Source organism: Pleurodeles waltl, chromosome 9, assembly GCF_031143425.1.
Source record: "Pleurodeles waltl isolate 20211129_DDA chromosome 9, aPleWal1.hap1.20221129, whole genome shotgun sequence".
Classification (NCBI taxonomy): domain Eukaryota; kingdom Metazoa; phylum Chordata; class Amphibia; order Caudata; family Salamandridae; genus Pleurodeles; species Pleurodeles waltl.
Window position 1 is genome coordinate 297,132,082 of NC_090448.1, and position 23,798 is coordinate 297,155,879.

Consider the following 23,798-nt stretch of genomic DNA (forward strand, 5'->3'; position numbering starts at 1 on the left):
ACACAGATTGTGTTTCCACTTACTTGGTGTAAATCCGTTCAGTAGTTTTTGGGATAATAAAGGGGAAATAAATTTGTATATCCAGGGACACAGATTTTTCACAACATTTTAGCAATTATTTTAGTGAATTCGCAAATGCACACAACAGCAGGAATGCTGTGATTGGCTGCCCGCAATCTGACTAGAAAGTATTCGCTGCCATTTTGAGTAAACCATAGAAATTCACTGATAAAGCTGGAGGTTACAGGGACATTATAGTTAGGTTCTGAATTTATTCATAGACAACCATAAAAATTCAGCTGTTCTAGTTAGAGTTACTTCAAGTAGCTATAACTAGTGCCCTAAGCTAACTATAACTTGCGCCTTCACCATGCACAACTAATTACTCTAAATATTATATCATTAATGAAATCTTCTACAGCATCTTTGATATTATCACTGCAACATTTCCAATAAAATTATTGATAAGAAAATCTGCATGGCGAGGGCACGAGTTATAGTTACCTTAGGGCGTGAGTTATAGTTATTTTAGATAACTATAACAGCTGAATTTCTATTGTTTTGTATGAGTAAATTCTGAATCTACCTATAACATCCCTGTAATCTTTGTTTTTTTCAATGAATTTCTAAGTTTTTTTTTATTCTGTTCCCTAGCTATAACATCCCTGTAACCTTTGTTTTTTTCAGTAAATGTCTTTGATTTTATAAACGTAAAGTCATTTTCATTAATATACATTAATCCAACCACTGCTGCACACGACATTCGGCCAGGGCCTCTAGCTAACCCCTACAACAACCTAACCCCCTACTGCACACGGCCTTTGGCTGTGTGCAGTAGTTTTGCTGCAAGGGCCTCACCTAGGGCCAGGCCCTGCTGTCAATTCCTTTGACCACGTACAGCGGGGGTTGACCGCAGGGCCTGGCATGCGGCCACTACTGGCGACCAACCCGTATAATACCCCAACCCCATATAGCCCCAATCCCCAGGTCAATCTCAGCCTGGAGATCACAACCCCAACCCCTGGGATCCAGCCTAAATATCGTCCCCCTAGGGCAATCTTGTCCCCGGGGATCCCAGCCCCCGGGGCACAGCATAAACATTCAATTTTTTGGGGGGCAGGGAGCCACATGGCCCCCCTCCCCAGGCCGATATCGACCCCGGGGACCCCATCTCCTGAGGCCTGGCCTACTGGCCTAATTATATATATATATTTTTTTAGGGGACGGGGTCATGAGGTACCCTTTCCAAGGATGATCTTGGCCCTCAGGACCCCATCGCCCAGGGCGCGGCCTAATTATTAATTTTTTTCATATGTAGCCAAATACAGACAAGAGAAGCAACATCACGTCCCGGCCCTGGTCATCGGCCTGGTGGTCCACCAGAGCTCAGGTAGCAAACGGCCCCATCAGCCTTGGGGGGAGGGCAGAACAAGTCCGCCCAAATCCTCCTAGCTGTTAGATCTTAAAACTTAATCATTGGACTCTTACCGAAACCAAGACTCAAGTGTTAGATCAAGTTGTATCTAATTAGTTCACACTGGCCTAATGCCTGAAAGAGATGGCTCTATTAATCTAGAATCTAAATCGGAGATTCTCTTAACTGACAACAACCAATCCCTATGAGTGGGGTTGAGACTAGAGATCCACTTAATACATATTTCCCACCGGGCTATCAGATCCAAATAGAAAAAGAGATGCATCAGAGGTCTCTCCAATCTATCACACAAACTCCTCTCGGCAGTCTCATTTAACCCAAATACAACCATTGGAAGAGTTATCTCATTACGCCTGTTTATAATAGACAAGATCGACTTACCCACTTGTTCCCAAAAAGTATGAATCCCCGGACACTGCCACCGGAGGTGGATATCATCTGCCCCCTCTAGGTCACACTTCGGGTAATTCATCTTTCCTTGAAAAGCTATTCTAGCAAGCCTTTTAGGGGTCCAGTGAGCCTGATATATGGTGAACAAGGGGTTCCACCGCAGGGGAGCAGATTGAACCACAGACCAAAGAATCTTCATAGAGACCCGTCAGAAATAAGGAAGATTTAGTGCAGGAAACACTAGATCCCATCCCTATGTAGAGGGTGGGCAAGATGCATCTTCAGCTTGTATAAGTGCCCAATACCACTTTGCAAACCTCTTTCTTTTTGCTCTGTGGACCTGTAATTTCCTTCTCCCAACCCGTAGAACACCCGGCCTCAGGTTCTCCTTGCAGGCAACCTTTAATTTGCACGTATTTGAACCTAGATAATTTAGCATTGGTTGCTTCGGATAGGGATTCCCAAGGGCTAACGGAGCCCCCCCCTGACTAGCTGTCCCCACTGCACAGTTCCTCCCTCTATCAATGGCTCAGCTAGTACATCCTGGGGACATATTGAGGTACTGGGAGAATTTCAGATTGGGGCCAGCTCACCGTAATATGGGATACCCAGTCTTCTTACTGCATACCAGATGCTGCAGGCATTATAGAGAACTTTTAATCTAACTTTTTTGTAATACCTGGGGTAGCCAAATTTATAAAGAAACAGTGTACCATGGTCCCGGAAACACCTTATCAGAGCCTGAAGTCGAGGGGATAGGTACTCCTTGTAGAAAAGTGATCTAACCTTTTTCAGCTGGAATGCCCAGTAGTAAAGCTGAAAGTCCAGAAGTGCAACTCCCCCATTTAGCTTTTTCTTTCTCAGTTTTTTCCATGCTATTCTAGGTTTTGTATAGGACCAGATGAAGCTGACTAATACCCCCTGCAATTGCTTTAGCCATTCAGTTTTAAAAGATAAAGGGATAGCATTAAAAATAAACTTGAATTTTGGCAGTACCACCATCTTTAATAAATTAGTTTTACCTAAAATAGAGAGACATAAGTGTGACCATTGAAGGAGTCACTTATTTGTTTCCCTAAGATGATGCACGAAGTTCACTTGGGCCATCTCTGCCAGGTTCTTGACCACTTTGACCCCTAAATATTAGATTTCGTCTTTCTCCAATGGGTTATCCAGAGGGCCATTCCAGGTCATTACTTCAGATTTATCTGTATTAATTAAATAACCTGAGATTTCTACAAAACTAACAATAATTTCCAAAAGTGCTGGAAGAGCACATTGGAGGTCCTGTGTGTATATTAGAAGAGGAACCGCATATAGGGCTTCCTTCAGGATCAAATCGTGGTGCTGAAAAGGTATGATTCTCTGACCTGCCCTGATTCTCCTAGCCAGAGGCTCAATATAAAGGTTAAAGAGAAGAGGGCAACCCTGTTGTGTCCCCCATTCAATCTTAAAATGTGGGGATGAAATGCCATTAACCAGAACCCAAGCTGATGGAGCCTTGTAAATAGTTTTAATTGCAATGAGAAAATTTTCAACCAAGTTTTTGCAGTCCATTACTGCCTGCAGGAAGAGCCAGCTCACTCTATCAAAAGCATTAGCAGCGTCAATTGTGGATATGGTTAGAGGCATGTTAAAAGTGGAAGCAATGTCAATTGCTGCAACTAGATCGTGGGTCACGTCCCCTAGATGTCGGTTTCTCATGAAGCCTTTCTGGTTAAGGTGCACTAAATCACTGATCACATTATCCAACCTCCTAGCAAGCAACTGTGCAAAGGTTTTATAATCATTATTGAGCAGTGAAATAGGTCTATCGGACTCACATTTTCTAGCATCTTTCTGGGGCTTTAGTATTAAGGTTATAAAGGCTTCATTTCAGGAAGACGGGACCGGAGAGAAATCTATGAGAATTGAGTTCATTAACTGGCTCAAAACTGGTGCAAGCTCGTCTCTCAGAGGTTTATATACTTCGGCAGGTATTCCATCTGGACCCGGAGCCTTCCCATTTTTCAAGCTGGCAATAACACTGTCTATCTCGCTAGGGAGAAAGCATTGATTGAGTCTCGAATTCTTAACTGGATCTAACCTGGGGAGTGTGTCCACCTTCAACCATTTTTCAGTCGCCTCTGCTGAGGTCACCGAGTCGTCTCTGTATAGTTCAGAAAAAAACTTGACAAATTCTCCTATGATGTCTTGATCTTCTGAGGAGGTTCTGCCAGTTTCACCTAGTATTATTCCTTTAATCCTATTCCTAACGTTATCAGACCTAGTTTTTCAAGCTAATAACTTAAATTTTGAGCTTCCTGGAGTTGATACTGTAGGACTGTCTGCGTTGTTGCGTCCTGGGAGGATAGTCTTTGGGCTTGCAGGGTACGAAGTTTACCCTCAAAAGTCTCTATTGTTGTTCTGGTTCTCTTGGCGCTAAAAGCAGCATAGCAAATTAGTTTTCCATGGATAAAGGCCTTATATGCTTCCCAGACTGTGGTTATTGGAGCGGAACCTAAATTGATCTAAAAAAAATCCTTGGAGTCCCTTTTCAACTTTAGGACGATCTCTTCTTCCCCCAGGAGAGAACGATCCAGTGTCCATCTGGTACATGTATGAGAGTCAGAGAGGCTTATAGTCAGCTGAACGGCTGAGTGGTCCGAGAGATGTCTTGGCTGGTGGGAGATTGCCATTAAGTTGTTTTGAAGTTTAATGTCTATCAGAAAGAAGTCAATTCTAGAAGCATGTCCAGAAAGTGAACTCCTTGGTCTGTCCCATTCTGTTTCGTCAAGGATCAGTCAGGCCAAAATTTTCCATTATATTGTGCAAGCAGGTTCTCATATTAAGTATATTAAAAGCCGGTCTGGAGGTAGACCTATCTAGGGAAGGGTTAAGCAAAACAATAAAGTCTCCTCCAGCTATTATCAAATTCTGAGCTCTTCCGATCAGTTGCTCATAGAGATCCCTAAGTGGGCTCGGGTCATCCACGTTGGGACCATAATAGGATACTAAAGTGTGTTGGAGCCCTCCTAACTTGATATTTGCCAAGACCCATCTCCCCCTAGGTTCAGCACTGACATCTGTGAGCTGACTTCGAACGTTATTCTTTACTATAATCGCTACCCCTTTCACACTGCAAAATTGATTAGTACAAGCAAAGTGGGTGATCCACCTTTGTGACCTAAGAATACTCATCCACTCCTCATATCTTAGATGGGTCTCCTGCAGGATAATGATCTGGCTATCAGACAGTCTTAGGAACTCAAGAATTCTCCTTCTTCTACTGCTCACTCTAAGGACATTTACATTCCAGGTCAAAATTTTAAGTTTAGAAATATCGCCGGACCGCATCATTGTGTCCTTGTCCAAATAAGAAACTCTTGTCTGACCCCAACAGTTATACAACCGTGCAAGGACTCAATTGTTTTCATTTTCCGTCATCTGCTCCCCACCCATTGTGACCTTAATCGGATCATTAAAAAGTGTGTCACACTGCCCTTCCCCAAACCTTCCCTGGGGAACCCACCTTGAAACTATATTGAGTGGCTCATACTACTCTTAGGCCCCAGCCCTCCACAACCCACTAGCTCTCCCCTTTTATCTGATCAATCAAAACCTTAGCTTCTTGGGGATCACTAAAATTATACATTTTGTTTTTCCATTTTACCCTCAGAGTGGCGGGGAACCTCAATTGTGGAATGGCACCCAAAGACTTAAACTCCTGCCAAGCCTTCCCCAGCTCCCAACGCTGATCTAACGTTGCCCTAGACATATCAGATCTTATTAGGAATGACCAACTCTTGTGCCGAAAACCCTGGACTTTGAGAGCTTCTGCAAGAATCAGTTCCTTTACTCGATATGAGGCAAAATTAGCCAGCACCTTTCTAGGTTTCTCCTTGTTAGGATTTCTCTTGGAAGGGTCCCGATGGAATCTTTAAATTTCTGAGCCCAGATCAAGGGAGGTTACTGTCGGGATGTAGTCTTTGATCAAGGATATTATAAAGTCTTTAATTTTGTCCCCTTCTACACCTTCTGGAATATTCAGAAATTTGAGATTATTCCTCCGACAGTGATTTTCCAGGGATTCCAGTTTCTTTCTCAAGTCCTTCTCACTTCGTTTCAGTGTTTGAACCTCGTGAGAATTAAGCTCCACTTCTGCCTGTAGTGTACCTATGGAGGATTCCATAGTCCTAGTCTCTCCATAAGATTAGTGATTTTCGCATCCAGACCATCACAGAGCCCCTGAATTTTAGCTTGGTTGGATTCAGAAACAACAAGTTTGTCTCTCATCTGATGCAGTAATGACTGGAGGAGGGAATCTGTATGGGCTACATTAGTTCTATTGGACTCTGCCTCACGCGGAAGCACAGAAGCCCCCCCCCCCAGCTGTATCCTGTTCTAAATCCTGCATAACGGGGCTGTGTGGTGAAATCAGCAGGGGGTAGAGCTCCTGCCATATTAGACATATTCACAGCCTTATTTACCAGAGAAGTGGGTGCAGTTTGAGGAGCACTGGACTGGTCTAAACCTTTTATGAAAGACCTAAAGGAGGAGGTAACTTTTAGCCGCCCAGTAGTAAAACTTGCAGTAATTTTAGCTGGTGGAGCTTGAGAGTTTGAAAGAGAAACCCCTCCCTCACTTCGCAAATGTAGGTGTAAAGAAAGTTTAGGGGCATTACCTTTTGCCGCACGCTTACTTCTTACCCCAGCAGCCCGAAGAGGTAATGCAAATGGAGCTGTCAAAGAAGCTGGAGAGTCCAACCCGGCCTTCGAGGAGGACAACTTCTGCTCTTGTAGCTGTGTTCTGGTCCCCAGCCCAGATGAGCACCTGGGGGTCATGCAGGAGGGCCGGTGGAGAGGGGACTGAGGCATAAAAAGTTGTTCCAAAACGTTGTTGCCGGAATCACCAACATATAGAAGCTCCGAGGCCAGCTCACCTTGTGGATCCTGGTGCAGGCAGGGAAGTGCCAGGGACAAGCCTGTGCTGCTATGCCTCTGCTACCCTGGAAGTGCACCCTGGCCACCGCCCCACTGTACTGGCGAAGCGACCAGGCAGCTCGAATCCAGCATGGTGGAAGCGGCGGATACGTCTGCTCAAAGGGGAACCCAGCATGTGGAGTGCCCATCCGCCGCGGATGGCAGGTAGGCAAAAAAAATGCAAGCCGAGACTCATCCCTGCAGCGGGAGAGCCGGTGGTGAGTGAGGCAGAGGGCGGGGGTCGCAGTCTGCGCGCTACCGGACCGCCATGTTCCCCATCCGGCTGCGACCTAACTATTGATTATTTTTTGGGGGGAGGGTGGCCGCATGTCCCCCCTTTTCTAGGGCCTACCCCATCCTCAGTCCAGGCTGGCTCCCCGCCTCCTGCTGGAGCAGGCATTGATGACACAGACAGGGAGCTGCTAGGTTCACCAGAGGTGCACCAACACCATCATGGTGTCCAGGCAAATGGAGGATCGGTGAAGCTTTATTAAATATTTGAGCCAGTGACCAGCAAGACCTAGTTCTCTGCCAGCTTTTTCATGGCGGTTTACAGCTATGAAAAGGCTGGCGGAGAACAGGTGAAGGGGGCTACAGGTGGCCCCCCATGTACTGCCCATGCACTTGGCTTGGGCAGTGCAGGGGCCCCCTGCCCATCACTCTCGCAATGCTCACTGTCGAGCTTTGCGAGGGTGCTGGTGCTTCCTAAATGCAACAGCATTTCCGCTGGCTCAAATACAAGCCAGAGACAATGCTGCCACCACTTTTCCACCGGGCATATGAGCAGAAACCTTGGTGTCCGACCATTAGCCCAGCGGAAAGTCATAATGGGCCCGGCGGGGAGGTAGCCAGTAAGGCCGCAGCCTTCCCGTCGGAAGTTCATCAGATGGGTCATCCTGTCCGCCGAACTTGAAATGAGGCCCTTGGTGTCTCATTACGAGTTTGGTGGTCTGATGGTAAGATGGCCGTGGTGGTGGCCGCCAAAAGACCACCATGTTGGTGATCATACTGACCACCGAATTGTGAGTTACACATGCAGGACCGGCGAAACCCAGCCAAAATTCCGACACCGCCAGGACTCTGGAGGGCGCGAAAGAGACGTTTCCATCAGCAGCACTGCCAGACCATCAAAAATCCTCCAAACCTTTACAACCCACCAATCTTGATAGCGGTTCTCCCATGGTAGAAAACCAATGGCAGTGCGAACCACGGTGGTCAGCAGTCTACACATTGGGTAGTTTGAATTCCACACCCCTGACACACATCCACACACCTACAAAGAGCACTAGAAAACACACAGGTTCACACCCCACAATCCTTTGCATAAAAAATACCATACAGAGCTAGATAGAGGCCGCACACAAAAATTAGGAACCATACATTAGACACCCCACACCACTCCAAATACCATTCATTCCACACTTGCATACTAATAACACTAATTTTTCACCACACATCAGACACCACCCATCACCCACTCCTACATAGCACCCACACCTAAACACCTGTTTTTTCACCTTATTGTGTTGTCCACCACTACCATGCCCCACAAAACTTCCCTCCTTCACAGACAATGATTTGAGGATCATAGTGGAGTAAAACCACACCTATTTGGAGACCAAGTCCAATAAAATTCTATTTGGAGAAAATGGAGATGCGGCAAGGGTGAATTCTATAGGCAGCTATCTACGCACAAGGGAGGATATCAGGAAGAGGTGGAATGACCTCAGGGGAATGGTATATTCCATGGCTGCCAGGCGTCAGCTGGTGGTCCTCAAGACTGGCAGAGGGCCCCCACCTCCTCCCTCAATGTTCACATCATGGGAGGAGAAGGTCTTGGACATTCTGCATCCTGAGGGCTTGACAGGAATACCTGGGGGAGTGGAGTTTAGTAAGTCACAACACTGAAAATGTCACCCTAAAGTTCTCTCTTGCATGCTCACTGATCACCTTTTGACATCTTAACAGCCAACACACTCACTGCCATTGTGTCCAACTGTCCAAATAATCCTCTCTGTCATACCACGTCAGCTAAACTCACCTGAGGGCACAGTGTCTGTGTATGGTGTGGGTAGTACAGGGACTGACAGCACTACAACTCCCAGCAGACACTGTTCTGCCAACAAGAAAAACAGCGCTGTATACCATAATGAGTATAAGCTTGCATGTCAACTACACAATCACTTCAACCCACCTAAATGAGCCACAAGTTTACAGTCTAGAGCAATGACAGTAGTGCTATGGGCATCTGCCAGTACAATACCACCCACACACAGCTACTACTGTGTCATCTGCTAATTTGTCCCTTTTACCTTCCATCACAAATTGAAAGTTCTCAGCTTGGGGGAACACACATATCTTCAGTATGTTGTACTAGGTGTAACCTGATATATATAGCCAGGTAGAATGGTTACTCCTAAGCTGATGGACTGGTCAATGACCCCTTTACATTCTGCAGCTGTCTGGTGACTAAATACTGAACTACTGCTAACTGGGAGGTAACATGAACAATAAAAAGCTACACAGCAGTCAAGATATGAATCTATCACCAGACCTCCAAGTGCCAACCTAATCTGATGTACTGATGCAAGGTGAATGATATAGAAATTTCCTGTATCCCATATATCCATAACCCAGATATGAAAGCAGGTGTCAATGGCATATCAGGGGATCAAGCAAAGACTTTCTGTAAAAGGCTCAAAGCATATCTACCTGTCAAAGTTTGATATCACATGTTGCATTACAATCTGTAACAGTTTGTTCCACTTATTTGACAGGTCACCTACCCATTGCGACCATGGAAAAGACACCTGAGACAGCCACTTCTCCCTTGGATGAAGCCCTCAGTGAGGACAACACCCCTGGTTGTGAGGACAATGAGGACGACTCTGGCTCATCTGAGATACCTGGTCAGTCTACAACTGTCAGCCTCATCGTGCCCATATTGACTCCCCCCAGGCCTGTTGCTTCTACATCCTAGGCAACCATTCCCCTCCCAACTTTGTACCAGAGTCACCACTAGAGAACCCAGAAATGAAGGACCTGGCACCAGTGGGAGTGGACAAATTGTGCAAAGGGCACAGGGATGTGAGGGTAGGGTGCATGGGAGGGATGGTTTGGGCCAGTGGATTGAGGCTGCTCGGTATACAACTGGCCAGGACACCATCTTCCAAGTCCTTGGAGCCTACCAACAGTCCCAAGGCATGATGGGCCAGGTACTTGTGATGATGGGGGAGATAAAGTAGCTGCTCAGGGACAACCACCAGGAAGTCATGCAAAAGTGGGAGGCCCAATATGCTAACATGGCCTCCGTGACAGGGGTGCTGAGAGATACCCTGAGTAGGTTATGTCCACAACAGCAGACCCCTTCCATTGGCCATGTAACTTCCGGCCCTTCTAAATCTGTGGCAGGAAGTGGAATGGAGGCTCTGTAATAGGAAGGACATGCCTCAGACACCCCTGCCTCTGTAGCTGAAGAATCCCCTACAAACGTGGACGTCCATCAAAACTTCCAGGAGGAACAGATGCCAAGACTTCAACCACTGCCAGGAAGTGATCCTCTACTCATTGGTTCCCCTTGTGTATCACAGATGCACCCTGTTTACTGTTTTACAACCACTCACCATTTTCTAATGGCACAAGGAAACTGGACTTGAGACTCCAAGTGTTGTTGCAGCTCCCTTGATGATTACATCCACCATGACTGATCCCTTCACTGTTTGCACTTTATGATTTGATCCCATTCCTTTAATTTACCTGTGCACTTGTAAATAAACAACTACCACACATATCATGTTTGAGAGTCATCTTTCAGCTATATTGAACAGTTAACTGTGAAAATGAATTGTTACTTACACATGATATTCACATATGTTCCAAATCTGTTAAGTCCCATCTCATATGTACTGTTGAATGTGGGTCAGATATGTGCACAATTACACAAATGGACACACTCCTATTCCCATTTAGTGCACTTTCCTGTACATAGGTTGATAACATGCCAAATATCACACAGTGCAGTATAGCTTCACAGAATAATGCTACAGCATAGGTGTGAATAACAAGCACCCCACAGACTACTGACATATTATATGTATTGACATGCCAGTGTTTGCCTATCCAAATAGGCAAACAGATTGGTTAAATATGTCATCAGCTAAAGCCTTATCACATTACACACACCGGTACCACACCTCCCAAATGACCATATCCCGTAATACCGATAGAGGTCAGTACAACTGTCCCCAGTCATGGAACCTTCGACTTAGCATGGTCAGGTATCTCTAGGCATGCTACTCACCTATGTCAGTCTTGACACACATGCACAGCGGTCTGCAATGAGGAAACACAGTGACAGCTACATACAAGTTAAATAGTATCATTATCAAACCAATGAGAAGGTTGAGGTGATGGAGTTCACAGGATGACATGTGTTAGAGACACTAGACCACACATGACACCATTGGACCCAGTGAACATGGCGCACAGGTCTATTGTGTGGAACACTACACTATCATCCCACTGTCCTGACAGTCTGGGCATGGAACTCCGACACCACCAATATGATGTCATATAGTACACTATGTCAGATCTCCAAATCCCACATGCCTGTGACACAATTCAGATTGGACCACATGAGGATGACCTTGTGGAGAAACCTGCAAAGTAAAAATGTAATACAAAAAGTATAGGCAGGTACTGGTAATGAAGACCTATAAAGACATGTTCTAAATACAATAGTCACACTGATTGTGCAGTGTGACAAACATTAACAAAGGAGATCATCACAATAGTCACAACTCCCTGTACACTTTTGCATGCACACCTGAGCTATGTACTGCTAACCAACTAATGAGCTTTCTGATGGTCATGCAAAGACCCTTCACAAACATCTCTAAGCCCCTAAAAACCCACTGAGTCAAGTATCTTACAGAACAACACATATCGGATCTGACGACCCAGGACAAGGTTGTGGAGCAAGCAGCAGGCAACAGTGATTTAACAAACATGGGGGCAGGTGAGTATAGGGGGGCTCCACCAGACTTATCAATGCAGTGAAATCCAGCCTTTAAGAGCCCATCTGTGAGTCTTATTGAAGTAAACTTCCCCAGGCGTGGTTGGGGACCTCACTGGTGTCAGCAACCAGGGATGGTTTGGGTAGCCAGAATCCCCTGTAAGGAATTATTACCTGTGTGCAAACATAAATCTTGGACCTCCTTACATTTGGCAGCAGACATAAGATACTGACACACATCACATATATGACTTACCAACTAGCCAGGCCCTCTCTGTGTACTTTCATGTCATCAGCAGAGGAATATTGCTGTTCTGCATGATGAAGGAATCATGAACTGAACCCAGGTATATTGCACATATTTGGGAAATATAGTGGTCCGCTAAACAGTCTACTTGGTTCATCCTGTTCTGATACACCTGTTCATTGCTATTTGGGGTACCCAAGGCTACATGGGTACCATCAATGGCTCCCACCACATGTGGAATGTGTGCCAAAGCATAAAAATCAGCCTTCACATGTGCCAAATCCTCACGTTGCAGAAATCAGATGTAGCTGTCCAGGTGTTTCAACAGGGCTGAGAGGACATCTCTCAAGACCAAACTGAACAGAGGTTGTGACATCCCTGCAGTTAGGGCCATGGTATTTTGAAAGGAGCCTGTGGCCAGTAAGTGCAGCACTCTCATGACTTGTACAATGGGTGGATTGCTATTGGGATGATGAATGGTAGGCATCAAATCTGGCTCCAACTGACGACAGAGATCCATGATTGTCTGCCTATCCAGCCAGTAGATCTGAATGACATGTCGATCCTCCATGGTCTGCAGGTCTTCTAGTGGATGGTACTCCGGTGGTTGTCTGACTCTTCTCATTCAATGGTACCTAGATGAAATGGAATATAAGAAGTTATGTCTATCAGTCATTGTGTCCGTTGTAAGTGTGAAAATACATACCTCACATATGATGCTTGGGCATTCAATATGAAATAGTAAAAACATGGTACAACGTGCATACCTAGGTAAATAATGGCTAATGGCTTCAATGTCATCCCCTTAACTCATTTGAGACTTGGAAATGGGTATGCATGTCACTGAAAATCTTAGTGATAATGTCATTCTTACCATGTTTCATATATAATATACACAAATACCTTCTATCCAATTGTCATGAGGGTGCAGACTATGCCACTAATGATACATTACTCACATATCATGAATATTACAACATGTATTTAATTCAGCTTTCAAAAAGATAGTTGCTAATAGCCAACACTGAAAACTATGGTGTAGATATGTGTCTGGCCCAGTGACACATCTTTAATTTAACTTTCCAGACCATCTAAAGACCTTAAAATGGCAGCTGCCTGGCCTAATGTACTGGACATCAGTTAATGACCTACGTCCGCCGGCGCAAGTGATGTTGGCAGGGAGATGCTACTGCAGTAGGTATTGCCATTGGAACACATAGCTGCATTTGGCGGTCTTGGGCCAATGGCGATGACCGCCGGCGGTGGCGGTCTCTTACATGGTGGACGTGACCACTATATCATATTTCATCTCTCACTTGACTCCTGATACTGCTGCCAGCAAGACCTCCGCGACTTGAGCTGTTTTGTACTGCCTCTGAGAGTAATCATGCCACATCCTACAGGTGATAGGGCCCCTGCCTTCTCACCTGAGGAGCTGGAGAAGCTGTTAGAGGAGGTCCTACCCTTGTGTAGACTTCTCTGTGGTGTACCAGAGGAGCAGGTAAGTGCACCATGTGCACAAATGTTTCATTAGCTCAACCATACTTTGTTTTACTAAGCTAAGAATGATGGGCAATGTTTCAGACTGTGTCCTTAAAGTCTGTAGGATGTCAAAGTTGGCATAGAATGGGATGAGTTCCTGGTCATGTACTTATCTTTGGTGACAGATTTTGAGTCCTGAGACATTGTGGAGAGTGTTTGATGTATGCTCCCTGACCCATCTTGTGACTGTTGCACAAGGTTAGCACAAGAGTAGTGCAGTTGGTATTCCAGACTCCTCCTGAAATACCATATTTGCAAATGTGTTTGCTGTCTGGTCATATGTGATAACATGGCAGCTGTTACTGGAGATGCATGTTTTCTGCCTGTTTCCACCTCTCATCTGGCTTGACTGCATATGCTTATTTATCAGTGTTAGAGACAGTCTGTGCTTGGCTTGTTGTACTAATTAGTTAGTAACCCTTCCTGTTTTAGTATGGTACATGTAGACATGACATATTTTGTTATCTTTGTCATCCATGCAGGTTAACGCCCATCAGAAGAAGGGGATCTGATGTGCTATCACCAAGAAAGTTCGGACCCTGGGGGTCCACGGTCGACGGAGTGCCCACTGTCAGAAGAGGTGGGAAGACCTGAGATGCTGGGCTCGGAAGACCACAGAGGCCCAGCTGGGGACGTCCTCCCAAAGAGGATGGGTTGCCGATTGGACCATGACCCACCTAATGGCCCGCATTTTGGCGGTGGCCTACCGTGAGTTGGATGGGCATTTGAAGGCAGTACAGCAGCCACAAGGGGGTAAGTACAGACCTAACTCATGTTTGTCCCTTCATCAGATGATTGACTGAGGGAACTGAATGTTGGCTTTGACAATGTGGTAAGTGCAAAGTGTCACAGCTATCCTGTGTACACATTAATGTACTGCAGCCATCTATAGCACACAGGTATGCACATACAAATGTATTTAGAGGCATGTTACTCAACTATGATGTCCCCTCAGTATACAGTAATAGTATAACATGGTGCACATAAGCCTGTGTCATACGTGTACTAATATGCAGCATTTTCTATTCTGCTAATTGTTCAGTAACCACCAACAGGTCAATCCTCCCAGTGTCATGTGGTAAGGTGTGTAATACCTGATCTCTGTCCTCTGCAATGTCTCAAGATTCTTGTCTATGTGCAACATAGAGTCAGACACATTCAAGTCATCTCTAGTTATCTAATGCTATCTGATAAGTGACAGTGGCATGTGAGGCTGTGATGTCCTTCTGACATGTCACATGACATACAAGGTTAACATCTTCATACCTGTTGCAAGGTAATACCCCTTGGTAAGTGAGGGATATACATTGACAATTGTGAAGTATCAAAATAGACAACATGCATGTTGGATACCATTGAGGTCTTGCAACATTTCTATGGACACACATATTTTGGTATCAGACGCTAGGAATGTTACTCCCTTGTTAATGTTCTGTTAGTGGAAAGTGGCCACACAGCATTTTCTTTGGGCATACTGTTGTAGGCATGACACAAAAGCAATGGTAGCCTATTCACAGTTACATTCTTGACATGTGTTTCACATTATGTATCAATTGAACGGTTCAGTAATGTTTCAACACTGGCAATAGTTACGTCTACTTGCTTTGGCGATGAAGGATGTGGCAAATGAATTCTGGCTGTTTGGGAACCTAGTGTTGGCAATGACACCTATGTGGTGCAGGTGTGGTAATTAATATCACAAAACAAAATAAAATAAAATGATGGACGGAGTGTTGAAACATTTCAAACACTCACCCCCAGTCACAGATCTGGGTTTAATCCATCTTTATTTTGCTCGCCACGTCACCCCAGTTTGGACCCAACCATATGCAAATCAGTCTTGACCCTGTCCCCCATGGGAACAGTCCAGCCCGAACTGCTAGGCCAGGTCCTCCCTGGACAGGAAACAAGCATCCTGTGACTGGTTTCTCTGTGTCATCCTTCATCAGCCAGGCTAGCTTAAATCCAGTGGCGCAGCGAGCAAAGGACCCACGTCTGGGCATACCCCTGCCACTTAGGGCGCACAAAGCAACATCACAAAATAAAATAAAATGATGGACGAGTGTTGAAACTTTTCAAACACTCACCCCCATTCACAGATCTGGGTTTAATCCATCTTTATTTTGCTTGCCACATCACCCGAATTTGGACCCAACCATATGCAAATCAGTCTTGACCCTGTTCCCCATGGGAACAGTCCAGCCTGAACTGCTAGGTAAGGTCCTCTCTGGACAGGAAACAAGCATCCTAGGACCGGTTTCTGGGTATCACCCTTCATCAGCCAGGCTAGCTTAAATCCAGTGGTGCAGCAAGCAAGGGACCCACGTCTGGATATACCCCTGCCACTTAGGGCACACAAAGCAACATTACAAAACAAAATGTGCCACTGGATTCAAGCTAGCCCGGCTGATGATGGAACAGAGTCAAGACAGATTTGCATATGGCTGGGACCAAACTGGGGTGGCATGGTGAGCAAAAGAACGATGGATTAAACCCAGATCTGTGACTGGGGGTGAGTGTTTGCATTGTTCAGCACTCTGTCCATCATCCTTTTGTGGTGGTAATTAATATACACATGTGAGTAATATTTACGTGTATGTAGGATTGTGGCTTGCATGATGGTAGGTGTACCTGTTATGTTAGCAACGCATGTGCTTTGGCCCTGAGAATCCTCCTCAGACAGATGTAAGACTTGCCATTTCTGATGTATGTGTAATGATGAACCCATGTAGTCAGTGGCCCATTGATGGACTAATTGCATGAATATGTAGGTCTGATTGTTATCTTTCTGCACAGTGTAGTAGTCCATATATTAGGTACATTCTTTTTGACATCTTGTGGTTGTGTGTGGAACATAGGTCTGAGCTTATTTGGCCCTTACTTGACTAATAAAGTTTGTTTTCAGAAGATCAATGGCCTAGATGACTTAGGCCATCATTACAACCCTGGCAGTCGATGATAAAGCGTCAGTAATACCGCCAACAGCCCGACGGTTAAGAAAAAATGGATTTATGACCATGGCGGAAACCACTCACACAGACAGCCACTTTAACACACTGACTCCCACGGCGGAAGCAACAACCACCGCAGTGGTAACCGCCAACAGCCAGGCAGAAGACAAGGTTCCGCCCACTGGATTACGAGACACCAATCCGCCAGCTTTTCCGAGGCGGTACCAACGCCATCAAAAGCACGGCAGAAACAGTACACAGAAGGGAAACGACTCACCTCTGAACACTCAAGGAAGAACCATGACGCCATGGAGCCTGAACTAGTATTACCCATGTTGTTTTACCTTTTCCTACACCAGGAATACCAACGCCGGTGAAGACGACCGGGGTGAGTACCGCACCTAGCACACAAGTGAGGGGGGAAGGAAAAAGAGAGTGACACACACACATGCAACACGCAACACCCCTACCTCCACCCCCAACACCATACACACAAACAGATGCAATAACTTTACATACCAACCCCGTACGCCTCAGGAATAACGCAAGGACAAACGAAAGTGAGTAAAGTCAGTGTAATAATATAAAGTTCCAGAAATACATCCTCAAAGCACAAAGCAGTATCTACAATATATACAAATGGAGGGACACTGCCCAGTCCATAATGTCTGTGTGCCACAGGGCCATATCACATAGGCCAAGGCCCCACTTGACTCCTGCCTCAATACGGAGAAAACCCTGCCATGTTCATCCTGGCCTAGGGGCACCCACAGGCCCACACCCCCCACCCAGATAACACCCCACCACGTGCAATTTTCTGATTCTGAAACTCTACTCACCCCCTTGTGGCTGCTGTGATGCCATCAAGCCCCCATCCAACTCGGGATAGGCCACCGCCCGGATGCAGAACATCAGGGGGGTCAGGGTTCGACGGGCACCCCTTCCTCTCTGGGAGGCAATCCCCAGTTGAGCTTCCGCCGTCTTCCTTGCCCAGCGCGCAGGTCCTCCCACTGTTTGCGACAGTGGGTGCTCCGCCTGTCAAAGACCCCCAGGGTCGGCACGTTCTTGGTGATGGCACGCCAAATACCCTTTTTCTGGTGGGCGCTGACCTGCAGACAATGGTACATAGGAAATGGGATCAGCCATACCGTCTGGCCTGTTACACTCATGGCCCACCATATCCCTCCCATCCCCTTACGCATAGACATTGACCTCCATACATGGAGCACTCTGGCCAAGGCCCCTCAGCCAGCCCCCCTTACATGAGGCTTACACACACAGCACTCCATGCATTCATGCCCCATGCATTGTACTCACAGTGTACTCACCTGTTGGTCTGGAGGACCATAAAGTAAACAGTACTGGGGTAGGACCCCATACACTAGTCTCTCCAACTCCTCCGAAGTGAAGGCAGGGGCACCTTCCCCAGACACTCGAGCCATGGTTGCTTCCAGACACAGGTCAGAGCAGCACTTGCAGTGTAGGTCCTCTCCTATTGAAGGTCAGGTAGCAAGTGAGTGAACAGATAGAAAATGGCAATCACTTCGGCGGCGGTGCGTACCATCACCGCTGGCGTACATCACCAATGGCTACTGAAACTCTTAGGGCCCAATGATAGCCAATGAGGTGTTGCACGGCGGTCCTCGACTGCCTCCCGGATGGCGTACAACGTCAACGGAATTACCTCCTTTCCACTTGTCCCTCCACACAGGTTAGGCGGCCGTCATTTCAGGGTGGGAGCAGGCCGTGGCACCTAACTGCATCACAGCAGATATAGGCACATTTACGGGACTACATGTTAACATAATGTTTCTGTCACAACGTGGAAGGCATTTTACTCTGAGGATATGTTTGAATAGACCATCTGCTCACCGTTTTTCACCCTAGAGTTCACCCGCTGAGGATGAATAGGAGATGGAGACATACCCCTGTGTACAGACCCCTGGTGGACCTGGCAAAAATGGAGGACAAGCACATCATCCTCACCTACAGACTTGATAGGGCAACAATCCTAGAGCTGTGTGCCCAATTGGAGCCAGACCTGATCGCAGCTATCCGTCACCCTAGCGGGATCCCCCTCTTGTGCTAGTCCTATCAGTGTTCCATTTCTTGGTAAATGGCTCCTTCCAAGTGACAGTGGCCATGGCAGCAGGGATGTCACAGCCTATGTTCTCTAACATGCTGACCAGAGTGTTGTCTGCCCTGATGAAACACATGTGCAGCTACATCGTTTTCCCCCAGGTGGAGGATTTGGCCACAGTGAAGGTTGACCTCTATGCAATGGGACATATTCTCAACATCATTTGTGCTATTGATGGTACAAATATTGCCTTTGTTCCCCCCCAGAGAAATGAACAGGTGTACAGAAATCGAAAGAGCTTTCACTCTATGAATGTGTAGATAGTGTGCCTGGCGGACCAGTACATCTCCCATTTGAATGCAAAGTATCCTGGGTCAGTGCATGATGCCTATATCCTGAGGAATAGCAGCATCCCATATGTGATGGCTCAACTCCAGAGGCACCGGGTGTGGCTAATGGGTGAACCCATGGTCCCCACCCAGTGTATGTTGGTATATGGGTGTGGGGTTGGCCCTAAGGGTGAGTGTCTGGCTAACAGGTATCCCTCGATATTTGCAGGTGACTCTGGTTATCCCAACCTCTCATGGCTACTGCCCCCAGTGAGGAATGCCAGGACAAGGGCAGAGGAACATTACAATGAGGCACATGGGCAAACAAGGAGGATCATTGAGCACACCTTTGGCCTCCTGAAGGCCAGGTTCAGGTGCCTCCATCTAACAGGTGGATCCCTGTGCTACTCACCCAAGAAGGTCTGCCAGATCATCGTTGCATGTTGCATGTTGCACAACCTAGCCTTGAGATGCCAGGTGCCTTTTGTGCAGGAGGCTGAGCCTGTGGCAGCGGTGGAGCCTGTGGACAGTGACAAAGAGGAGGCAGAGAAAGAGGATGTGGACAACAGAACAACTATAATACAACAGTACTTCCAATGGCACACAGGTAAGACACTGTGGGGGTTATTCTAACTTTGGAGGAGGTGTTAATCCGTCCCAAAAGTGACGGAAAAGTGACGGATTTACCACCAGCCGTATTACGAGTCCATTATATCCTATGGAACTCGTAATACGGCTGGTGGTATATCCGTCACTTTACCGTCACTTTTGGGACGGATTAACACTCCTCCAAAGTTAGAATAACCCCCTGTAACCTCACCTTCCATTGCTTTTTTATGAAGTGAGTTTTCTCTGGCTGGCTGCTGTTCTCACTACAAAGGCCACTTATTGTACCCTTTAACATGTCTATTTGCAGATATTTGTGCCCTCCTGTGGCTCCTGGGTATTGACTGCAGCACATTACAGGTCATACCGATGTCTACATCACTGTACAGTCTATTTGCAATGTCTACAGATTGTTCAACAACTACTTCCTTAAATAATTTGACATACTCCATACTTGTTTTTTCCAAGGGTGTTTATTTCAGTGCTGAGAAGTAAATGGGGATGTGCAATGGGATTGGGTGATGGTGGAGGAAAGTCCATGATAGAGTCCAGCCTATTGGTATCACAGGTGCATTGTCCAAGGGGACATAGGAAGGGAAGCAATGTCAGTTCCAGGTGGACAAGGTGGATAGGGTGACAGAGTGGGACACAAGGGTGACAATTAAGAGAGTCTTATTTCCTGGCGGGTGTCTTGGCAATGTTCTCTGGCTTATGCTTGGATCGCAGGGACCGTTTGCAGGGTGGTTCTTCTTCTGCAGGGGGTGGGGTGCTGGTGGCTTGTTGTTCCTGTGGCGGGGCCTCCTGTCCACTAGCAGCAGCCCAGGTGGAAGGGTGTTCATCATTATGACTAGTGTCAGGGGCCCGATGGTGTGCCACTGCCTCCCTCATGGTGTTAGCCATGTCTGTCAGCACCCCTGCAATGGTGAGCAGGGTGGTGTGGATGTCCCTCAGGTCCTCCCTGATCCCCAGGTACTGTCTCTCCTGCAGCCGCTGGGTCTCCTACAACATAGCCAGTATCTGCCCCATGCTCTTGTGGGAATGGTGGTATGCTCCCACTATGTTGGTGAGTGCCTCGTGGAGATTCGGTTCCCTGGGCCTGTCCTCCCCCTGTCACACAGCAGTCCTCCCAGCTTCCCTGTTGTCCTGTGCCTCTGTCCCCTGAACTGTGTACCACTGCCACTGACCCCAGGTCCCTGATCGTCCTGTGTTTGAGGGGTTGCCTGGGGTCCCTGTAGTGGTGGACACACTGCTGATGGACGTGTCCTGGGGACAGTGGTATGGGCCCGCTGGGTGAGTGCTGTGCTGGTGTTTCCTGTGTGGGGAGGCTCTGTGGTGGGATGGGACTGTGCCTGGGTAACTGACTGTCCAGAGGTCCCTGATGAGCCTGGTTCGCACATGTGAATTATTGTACTGATTCTCAGCCCCTGTTATGGCATACCTCACAGGGGTCAGGAGCCTCAATAAGTTTGGGTAGCCAGAGTCACCTGCAAGTGTTGAGGGACAAACATTAACCTTACACAGAGGTTTGGGGTTACACCAGAAGGCATACACTGACATACATTGAGTAGTGAGTCAGGCTCACCAATTAGCCACGCCCTGTGCCTCTGTAGTTGTGCCATCACATTTGGGATGCTGCTATTCCTCAGGACGAAGGTGTCATGCACCGACTCAGGATACTTGGCAGTGATGTGGGAGATGTACTGGTCCGCCAGGCACGCAATTTGCACATTGAGTGAGTGGAAACTCTTCCGATTCCTGAACACCTGTTCATTCCGGCAGGGGGGACAAACGCAACATGTGTACCATCGGTCACCCCAATAATATTGGGTATATGTCCCATTGCATAGAATCCTGCCTTCACAGTGGCCAAATCTTCCACCTGGGGGAAAGCAATGTAGCTCCACATGTGTTTCACCAAGGCAAACAAAACCCTTGCTAGCACGATTGAGAACACTGACTGTGACATTCCTGCTGCCAACCCCACTGTCACTTGGAAAGAACCAGTTACCAGGAAATGGAGCACTGATAGAACCTGCACAAGAGGGGGGATCCCAGTGGGATGACAGATAGCTGATATCAGATCAGGCTCCAATTGAGCACACAGCTCTGTGATTGTGGTCCTGTCCAGTCTATAGGTCAGTATTAATTGCCTGTCCTCCAGTTTAGCCAAGTCCACAAGGGGTCTTTTACACTGGGTCTTGTCTCCTCCTCCTATTCATCCGCAGTGGTAGGTATCTAAGGGACACAAGAGTGAATAGGCTGTCACAATTTAAACAATGGAACCACCTCCTCAGTGCACATTGAGCATTGATGTAATGGGACAATGGGAATGTCAATGCATGTGCAAATTGTAGCAATGACGCAGTTATGGATTATCTAAATGTAATCCACCACCATGAAATGGCGACCGCCTGTCTTGTGTCTAGGGACAGGTGGAAGTGAGGTAACTCCGCTGACATTGGGCGTCGTGGCGGAAGGCGTTCTTGCACCACCACACAAATCTCATTGGCTAATACAGGGGCCTATGGAGTACAGTGGCCAATGGGGATCAGTGGCAGTGGTGACGGTGTAGACCATTGTGGGCGTGACTGCCATTTTTTTAATCTAAATCCTCACTGGATTCCTGACTTTCCACAGGACAACACCTGTGTGTGCTGCTGTGACCTGTTTCTGGATCCTGCCATGGCAAAGGGCCCCCACTTTCACTTCAGAGGAGTTGGAGTGCTTGGTGAATGGGGCCCTACCCAGTATGGACAGCTGTATGGGCCTCCAGACCAACAGGTGAGTACACCTTGGGCACGATGCATGTGACATTGTTGCATGGAGATGTGTGTGCTAACCTCATGTCATTTGGGGAGGTGGTATGTCTGGTGGTAGTGTACATGGAGGGCGCTGGGTGATGTGTGTGCCAGTGGAGCTGGAAATTGTATTTGTGGGCCATAAGTGTGACAGGCTGGATTGTATGTGTAATGGTGTCCTCCTGTCTGTCTTTCCTCTGCAGGTCAGCGCCCATCAGAGGAAGGGATTGTGGTGTGCCATTGCCAAGGACATGCAGACCCTAGGGATCTACAGCAGGCGGAGCAACCACTGTGGGAAAAGGTGGGAGGACCTGAGACGCTGGGCTGGAAGACTGTGGAGGAACAGCTGGGGCCAACATACTGGCTGTGGCCTATCCAGAGCTGGATGGGTGCTTGAGGGCATCACAGCAGCCACAAGGGGGTGAGTACAGTGGGCGTTACAACTATAATTGGTAGGTAGCATGGGATCCTGGTGATGGGTGTTAGTTGGTGGGTGCCCCTTAATGCCAGGTCAGACATTGCAGCATGATCCAGGTCAGTGGTAATGGTTGCATTGCAAAATCTGTTAACCTAGCTATGTTGCATCCAATGTCAGACAGGGCTCAGTGACTCCCAGGAGGGGTGCAGTTGGCAGGGTTGGCTCACATCTTGCTGTGGTACGTAGCCAATGGAATGCCAGTGTGATCTGTGGTGCTCAATCCTGATCCCTGTGTGTGACGGTAATGTGTATGCCTTCTGTGGTGTTGGTTCTGTAATTGACCCAGTGCCCCCTTTTTTTTCTTCCCCCCTTTATTCTTCTGTCATACTGTCCATGTGAGCATTAGCATCATCTGGCAGAGGAGCAGGGGCACCGGTGACAGAGGGAGCTGCATCCCACAGGAGGCAGAGTCCACCGACGCTGAGGGGACCAGTGGGATGGAGGGCGAGGGGAGCACTACAGCAGGGACAGGTGACAACATTGACTCTGATTCCTCCTCTGATGAAAGCTCCCTGGTGGTGGTGGGCACCTCTGGGGACCACCCCAGCTGCAGGTACAGTCATCACCCCAATACCAGGACTGCCCTCCCAGTAGCCCCTCACTGATTTGCCCCTGCCTGCTCACCCAGAGGGGTGGACATCTCCTTCACCCCAGGCACCTCAGACCCTGCCCCAGTCTGCCCTGCTGCTCTCGGTGAGTAGGCTATTGACCTCCTGAGATCTATCTCTGTAGGGCAATCAACCATTGTGAATGCCATCCTGGGGCTGGCATCCCATATGCAGCAATGCAATGCCTTCCAGGAGGGTATTCACAGTGGATTGGGAGCCCAACAGAGATTGTTCCAGTCTCTGGCTTCCTCTATGATGGCAGCCATTGTCACTGTTCCTACCGTCCCCCTCCAACTACCACTTCCCACTCCCATTCCCAATCTCCTCAACCCTAACCCATCCCATGCACACATACAAAC

General features: G+C 47.4%; 1 long non-coding RNA gene across 1 annotated transcript in view; it reads right to left on the minus strand.

The window, feature by feature from the left end:
- Positions 1 to 12,185: 12,185 nt before the first annotated feature.
- LOC138258609 (uncharacterized) overlaps positions 12,186 to 23,798 on the minus strand; it is a 338,986-nt gene continuing 327,373 nt past the window's right edge. Inside the window, exon 7 of the long non-coding RNA XR_011198452.1 lies at positions 12,186 to 12,682. This is a non-coding gene — a long non-coding RNA (uncharacterized lncRNA). The remainder of the gene's footprint in view (positions 12,683 to 23,798) is intronic.